We start from the raw sequence: 7,621 nt of genomic DNA on the forward strand, positions 1-7,621 counted from the left end.
CTGTGTGCTGTGGTGGAGTTTCTCAGGTGCGGCTGCATGTTCCTGTGTGCTGTGGTGGAGTTTCTCAGGTGCGGCTGCATGTTCCTGTGTGCTGTGGTGGAGTTTCTGAGGTGCGGCTGCATGTTCCTGTGTGCTGTGGTGGAGTTTCTCAGGTGCGGCTGCATGTTCCTGTGTGCTGTGGTGGAGTTTCTGAGGTGCGGCTGCATGTTCCTGTGTGCTGTGGTGGAGTTTCTGAGGTGCGGCTGCATGTTCCTGTGTGCTGTGGTGGAGTTTCTCAGGTGCGGCTGCATGTTCCTGTGTGCTGTGGTGGAGTTTCTCAGGTGCGGCTGCATGTTCCTGTGTGCTGTGGTGGAGTTTCTGAGGTGCGGCTGCATGTTCCTGTGTGCTGTGGTGGAGTTTCTGAGGTGCGGCTGCATGTTCCTGTGTGCTGTGGTGGAGTTTCTGAGGTGCGGCTGCATGTTCCTGTGTGCTGTGGTGGAGTTTCTGAGGTGCGGCTGCATGTTCCTGTGTGCTGTGGTGGAGTTTCTGAGGTGCGGCTGCATGTTCCTGTGTGCTGTGGTGGAGTTTCTGAGGTGCGGCTGCATGTTCCTGTGTGCTGTGGTGGAGTTTCTCAGGTGCGGCTGCATGTTCCTGTGTGCTGTGGTGGAGTTTCTCAGGTGCGGCTGCATGTTCCTGTGTGCTGTGGTGGAGTTTCTGAGGTGCGGCTGCATGTTCCTGTGTGCTGTGGTGGAGTTTCTCAGGTGCGGCTGCATGTTCCTGTGTGCTGTGGTGGAGTTTCTCAGGTGCGGCTGCATGTTCCTGTGTGCTGTGGTGGAGTTTCTGAGGTGCGGCTGCATGTTCCTGTGTGCTGTGGTGGAGTTTCTCAGGTGCGGCTGCATGTTCCTGTGTGCTGTGGTGGAGTTTCTGAGGTGCGGCTGCATGTTCCTGTGTGCTGTGGTGGAGTTTCTGAGGTGCGGCTGCATGTTCCTGTGTGCTGTGGTGGAGTTTCTCAGGTGCGGCTGCATGTTCCTGTGTGCTGTGGTGGAGTTTCTCAGGTGCGGCTGCATGTTCCTGTGTGCTGTGGTGGAGTTTCTGAGGTGCGGCTGCATGTTCCTGTGTGCTGTGGTGGAGTTTCTGAGGTGCGGCTGCATGTTCCTGTGTGCTGTGGTGGAGTTTCTGAGGTGCGGCTGCATGTTCCTGTGTGCTGTGGTGGAGTTTCTGAGGTGCGGCTGCATGTTCCTGTGTGCTGTGGTGGAGTTTCTGAGGTGCGGCTGCATGTTCCTGTGTGCTGTGGTGGAGTTTCTGAGGTGCGGCTGCATGTTCCTGTGTGCTGTGGTGGAGTTTCTGAGGTGCGGCTGCATGTTCCTGTGTGCTGTGGTGGAGTTTCTCAGGTGCGGCTGCATGTTCCTGTGTGCTGTGGTGGAGTTTCTCAGGTGCGGCTGCATGTTCCTGTGTGCTGTGGTGGAGTTTCTCAGGTGCGGCTGCATGTTCCTGTGTGCTGTGGTGGAGTTTCTGAGGTGCGGCTGCATGTTCCTGTGTGCTGTGGTGGAGTTTCTCAGGTGCGGCTGCATGTTCCTGTGTGCTGTGGTGGAGTTTCTGAGGTGCGGCTGCATGTTCCTGTGTGCTGTGGTGGAGTTTCTGAGGTGCGGCTGCATGTTCCTGTGTGCTGTGGTGGAGTTTCTCAGGTGCGGCTGCATGTTCCTGTGTGCTGTGGTGGAGTTTCTGAGGTGCGGCTGCATGTTCCTGTGTGCTGTGGTGGAGTTTCTGAGGTGCGGCTGCATGTTCCTGTGTGCTGTGGTGGAGTTTCTGAGGTGCGGCTGCATGTTCCTGTGTGCTGTGGTGGAGTTTCTGAGGTGCGGCTGCATGTTCCTGTGTGCTGTGGTGGAGTTTCTGAGGTGCGGCTGCATGTTCCTGTGTGCTGTGGTGGAGTTTCTGAGGTGCGGCTGCATGTTCCTGTGTGCTGTGGTGGAGTTTCTGAGGTGCGGCTGCATGTTCCTGTGTGCTGTGGTGGAGTTTCTGAGGTGCGGCTGCATGTTCCTGTGTGCTGTGGTGGAGTTTCTCAGGTGCGGCTGCATGTTCCTGTGTGCTGTGGTGGAGTTTCTGAGGTGCGGCTGCATGTTCCTGTGTGCTGTGGTGGAGTTTCTCAGGTGCGGCTGCATGTTCCTGTGTGCTGTGGTGGAGTTTCTGAGGTGCGGCTGCATGTTCCTGTGTGCTGTGGTGGAGTTTCTGAGGTGCGGCTGCATGTTCCTGTGTGCTGTGGTGGAGTTTCTGAGGTGCGGCTGCATGTTCCTGTGTGCTGTGGTGGAGTTTCTGAGGTGCGGCTGCATGTTCCTGTGTGCTGTGGTGGAGTTTCTCAGGTGCGGCTGCATGTTCCTGTGTGCTGTGGTGGAGTTTCTGAGGTGCGGCTGCATGTTCCTGTGTGCTGTGGTGGAGTTTCTGAGGTGCGGCTGCATGTTCCTGTGTGCTGTGGTGGAGTTTCTCAGGTGCGGCTGCATGTTCCTGTGTGCTGTGGTGGAGTTTCTCAGGTGCGGCTGCATGTTCCTGTGTGCTGTGGTGGAGTTTCTGAGGTGCGGCTGCATGTTCCTGTGTGCTGTGGTGGAGTTTCTGAGGTGCGGCTGCATGTTCCTGTGTGCTGTGGTGGAGTTTCTGAGGTGCGGCTGCATGTTCCTGTGTGCTGTGGTGGAGTTTCTCAGGTGCGGCTGCATGTTCCTGTGTGCTGTGGTGGAGTTTCTCAGGTGCGGCTGCATGTTCCTGTGTGCTGTGGTGGAGTTTCTGAGGTGCGGCTGCATGTTCCTGTGTGCTGTGGTGGAGTTTCTGAGGTGCGGCTGCATGTTCCTGTGTGCTGTGGTGGAGTTTCTCAGGTGCGGCTGCATGTTCCTGTGTGCTGTGGTGGAGTTTCTCAGGTGCGGCTGCATGTTCCTGTGTGCTGTGGTGGAGTTTCTGAGGTGCGGCTGCATGTTCCTGTGTGCTGTGGTGGAGTTTCTCAGGTGCGGCTGCATGTTCCTGTGTGCTGTGGTGGAGTTTCTGAGGTGCGGCTGCATGTCCTGTGTGCTGTGGTGGAGTTTCTGAGGTGCGGCTGCATGTTCCTGTGTGCTGTGGTGGAGTTTCTGAGGTGCGGCTGCATGTTCCTGTGTGCTGTGGTGGAGTTTCTGAGGTGCGGCTGCATGTTCCTGTGTGCTGTGGTGGAGTTTCTCAGGTGCGGCTGCATGTTCCTGTGTGCTGTGGTGGAGTTTCTGAGGTGCGGCTGCATGTTCCTGTGTGCTGTGGTGGAGTTTCTGAGGTGCGGCTGCATGTTCCTGTGTGCTGTGGTGGAGTTTCTGAGGTGCGGCTGCATGTTCCTGTGTGCTGTGGTGGAGTTTCTCAGGTGCGGCTGCATGTTCCTGTGTGCTGTGGTGGAGTTTCTCAGGTGCGGCTGCATGTTCCTGTGTGCTGTGGTGGAGTTTCTGAGGTGCGGCTGCATGTTCCTGTGTGCTGTGGTGGAGTTTCTGAGGTGCGGCTGCATGTTCCTGTGTGCTGTGGTGGAGTTTCTGAGGTGCGGCTGCATGTTCCTGTGTGCTGTGGTGGAGTTTCTGAGGTGCGGCTGCATGTTCCTGTGTGCTGTGGTGGAGTTTCTGAGGTGCGGCTGCATGTTCCTGTGTGCTGTGGTGGAGTTTCTCAGGTGCGGCTGCATGTTCCTGTGTGCTGTGGTGGAGTTTCTCAGGTGCGGCTGCATGTTCCTGTGTGCTGTGGTGGAGTTTCTGAGGTGCGGCTGCATGTTCCTGTGTGCTGTGGTGGAGTTTCTGAGGTGCGGCTGCATGTTCCTGTGTGCTGTGGTGGAGTTTCTCAGGTGCGGCTGCATGTTCCTGTGTGCTGTGGTGGAGTTTCTCAGGTGCGGCTGCATGTTCCTGTGTGCTGTGGTGGAGTTTCTGAGGTGCGGCTGCATGTTCCTGTGTGCTGTGGTGGAGTTTCTGAGGTGCGGCTGCATGTTCCTGTGTGCTGTGGTGGAGTTTCTGAGGTGCGGCTGCATGTTCCTGTGTGCTGTGGTGGAGTTTCTGAGGTGCGGCTGCATGTTCCTGTGTGCTGTGGTGGAGTTTCTGAGGTGCGGCTGCATGTTCCTGTGTGCTGTGGTGGAGTTTCTCAGGTGCGGCTGCATGTTCCTGTGTGCTGTGGTGGAGTTTCTGAGGTGCGGCTGCATGTTCCTGTGTGCTGTGGTGGAGTTTCTGAGGTGCGGCTGCATGTTCCTGTGTGCTGTGGTGGAGTTTCTCAGGTGCGGCTGCATGTTCCTGTGTGCTGTGGTGGAGTTTCTCAGGTGCGGCTGCATGTTCCTGTGTGCTGTGGTGGAGTTTCTGAGGTGCGGCTGCATGTTCCTGTGTGCTGTGGTGGAGTTTCTGAGGTGCGGCTGCATGTTCCTGTGTGCTGTGGTGGAGTTTCTCAGGTGCGGCTGCATGTTCCTGTGTGCTGTGGTGGAGTTTCTGAGGTGCGGCTGCATGTTCCTGTGTGCTGTGGTGGAGTTTCTGAGGTGCGGCTGCATGTTCCTGTGTGCTGTGGTGGAGTTTCTGAGGTGCGGCTGCATGTTCCTGTGTGCTGTGGTGGAGTTTCTGAGGTGCGGCTGCATGTTCCTGTGTGCTGTGGTGGAGTTTCTGAGGTGCGGCTGCATGTTCCTGTGTGCTGTGGTGGAGTTTCTGAGGTGCGGCTGCATGTTCCTGTGTGCTGTGGTGGAGTTTCTCAGGTGCGGCTGCATGTTCCTGTGTGCTGTGGTGGAGTTTCTCAGGTGCGGCTGCATGTTCCTGTGTGCTGTGGTGGAGTTTCTGAGGTGCGGCTGCATGTTCCTGTGTGCTGTGGTGGAGTTTCTCAGGTGCGGCTGCATGTTCCTGTGTGCTGTGGTGGAGTTTCTCAGGTGCGGCTGCATGTTCCTGTGTGCTGTGGTGGAGTTTCTGAGGTGCGGCTGCATGTTCCTGTGTGCTGTGGTGGAGTTTCTGAGGTGCGGCTGCATGTTCCTGTGTGCTGTGGTGGAGTTTCTGAGGTGCGGCTGCATGTTCCTGTGTGCTGTGGTGGAGTTTCTGAGGTGCGGCTGCATGTTCCTGTGTGCTGTGGTGGAGTTTCTGAGGTGCGGCTGCATGTTCCTGTGTGCTGTGGTGGAGTTTCTGAGGTGCGGCTGCATGTTCCTGTGTGCTGTGGTGGAGTTTCTGAGGTGCGGCTGCATGTTCCTGTGTGCTGTGGTGGAGTTTCTGAGGTGCGGCTGCATGTTCCTGTGTGCTGTGGTGGAGTTTCTGAGGTGCGGCTGCATGTTCCTGTGTGCTGTGGTGGAGTTTCTGAGGTGCGGCTGCATGTTCCTGTGTGCTGTGGTGGAGTTTCTGAGGTGCGGCTGCATGTTCCTGTGTGCTGTGGTGGAGTTTCTGAGGTGCGGCTGCATGTTCCTGTGTGCTGTGGTGGAGTTTCTGAGGTGCGGCTGCATGTTCCTGTGTGCTGTGGTGGAGTTTCTGAGGTGCGGCTGCATGTTCCTGTGTGCTGTGGTGGAGTTTCTCAGGTGCGGCTGCATGTTCCTGTGTGCTGTGGTGGAGTTTCTCAGGTGCGGCTGCATGTTCCTGTGTGCTGTGGTGGAGTTTCTCAGGTGCGGCTGCATGTTCCTGTGTGCTGTGGTGGAGTTTCTCAGGTGCGGCTGCATGTTCCTGTGTGCTGTGGTGGAGTTTCTCAGGTGCGGCTGCATGTTCCTGTGTGCTGTGGTGGAGTTTCTGAGGTGCGGCTGCATGTTCCTGTGTGCTGTGGTGGAGTTTCTCAGGTGCGGCTGCATGTTCCTGTGTGCTGTGGTGGAGTTTCTCAGGTGCGGCTGCATGTTCCTGTGTGCTGTGGTGGAGTTTCTCAGGTGCGGCTGCATGTTCCTGTGTGCTGTGGTGGAGTTTCTCAGGTGCGGCTGCATGTTCCTGTGTGCTGTGGTGGAGTTTCTGAGGTGCGGCTGCATGTTCCTGTGTGCTGTGGTGGAGTTTCTCAGGTGCGGCTGCATGTTCCTGTGTGCTGTGGTGGAGTTTCTGAGGTGCGGCTGCATGTTCCTGTGTGCTGTGGTGGAGTTTCTGAGGTGCGGCTGCATGTTCCTGTGTGCTGTGGTGGAGTTTCTGCAGGTGCGGCTGCATGTTCCTGTGTGCTGTGGTGGAGTTTCTCAGGTGCGGCTGCATGTTCCTGTGTGCTGTGGTGGAGTTTCTCAGGTGCGGCTGCATGTTCCTGTGTGCTGTGGTGGAGTTTCTCAGGTGCGGCTGCATGTTCCTGTGTGCTGTGGTGGAGTTTCTCAGGTGCGGCTGCATGTTCCTGTGTGCTGTGGTGGAGTTTCTGAGGTGCGGCTGCATGTTCCTGTGTGCTGTGGTGGAGTTTCTCAGGTGCGGCTGCATGTTCCTGTGTGCTGTGGTGGAGTTTCTCAGGTGCGGCTGCATGTTCCTGTGTGCTGTGGTGGAGTTTCTGAGGTGCGGCTGCATGTTCCTGTGTGCTGTGGTGGAGTTTCTGAGGTGCGGCTGCATGTTCCTGTGTGCTGTGGTGGAGTTTCTGAGGTGCGGCTGCATGTTCCTGTGTGCTGTGGTGGAGTTTCTGAGGTGCGGCTGCATGTTCCTGTGTGCTGTGGTGGAGTTTCTCAGGTGCGGCTGCATGTTCCTGTGTGCTGTGGTGGAGTTTCTAGGTGCGGCTGCATGTTCCTGTGTGCTGTGGTGGAGTTTCTGAGGTGCGGCTGCATGTTCCTGTGTGCTGTGGTGGAGTTTCTGAGGTGCGGCTGCATGTTCCTGTGTGCTGTGGTGGAGTTTCTGAGGTGCGGCTGCATGTTCCTGTGTGCTGTGGTGGAGTTTCTGAGGTGCGGCTGCATGTTCCTGTGTGCTGTGGTGGAGTTTCTGAGGTGCGGCTGCATGTTCCTGTGTGCTGTGGTGGAGTTTCTGAGGTGCGGCTGCATGTTCCTGTGTGCTGTGGTGGAGTTTCTGAGGTGCGGCTGCATGTTCCTGTGTGCTGTGGTGGAGTTTCTCAGGTGCGGCTGCATGTTCCTGTGTGCTGTGGTGGAGTTTCTCAGGTGCGGCTGCATGTTCCTGTGTGCTGTGGTGGAGTTTCTGAGGTGCGGCTGCATGTTCCTGTGTGCTGTGGTGGAGTTTCTGAGGTGCGGCTGCATGTTCCTGTGTGCTGTGGTGGAGTTTCTCAGGTGCGGCTGCATGTTCCTGTGTGCTGTGGTGGAGTTTCTGAGGTGCGGCTGCATGTTCCTGTGTGCTGTGGTGGAGTTTCTGAGGTGCGGCTGCATGTTCCTGTGTGCTGTGGTGGAGTTTCTCAGGTGCGGCTGCATGTTCCTGTGTGCTGTGGTGGAGTTTCTGAGGTGCGGCTGCATGTTCCTGTGTGCTGTGGTGGAGTTTCTGAGGTGCGGCTGCATGTTCCTGTGTGCTGTGGTGGAGTTTCTGAGGTGCGGCTGCATGTTCCTGTGTGCTGTGGTGGAGTTTCTGAGGTGCGGCTGCATGTTCCTGTGTGCTGTGGTGGAGTTTCTGAGGTGCGGCTGCATGTTCCTGTGTGCTGTGGTGGAGTTTCTGAGGTGCGGCTGCATGTTCCTGTGTGCTGTGGTGGAGTTTCTGAGGTGCGGCTGCATGTTCCTGTGTGCTGTGGTGGAGTTTCTGAGGTGCGGCTGCATGTTCCTGTGTGCTGTGGTGGAGTT

Source organism: Callospermophilus lateralis, chromosome 8, assembly GCF_048772815.1.
Source record: "Callospermophilus lateralis isolate mCalLat2 chromosome 8, mCalLat2.hap1, whole genome shotgun sequence".
Classification (NCBI taxonomy): domain Eukaryota; kingdom Metazoa; phylum Chordata; class Mammalia; order Rodentia; family Sciuridae; genus Callospermophilus; species Callospermophilus lateralis.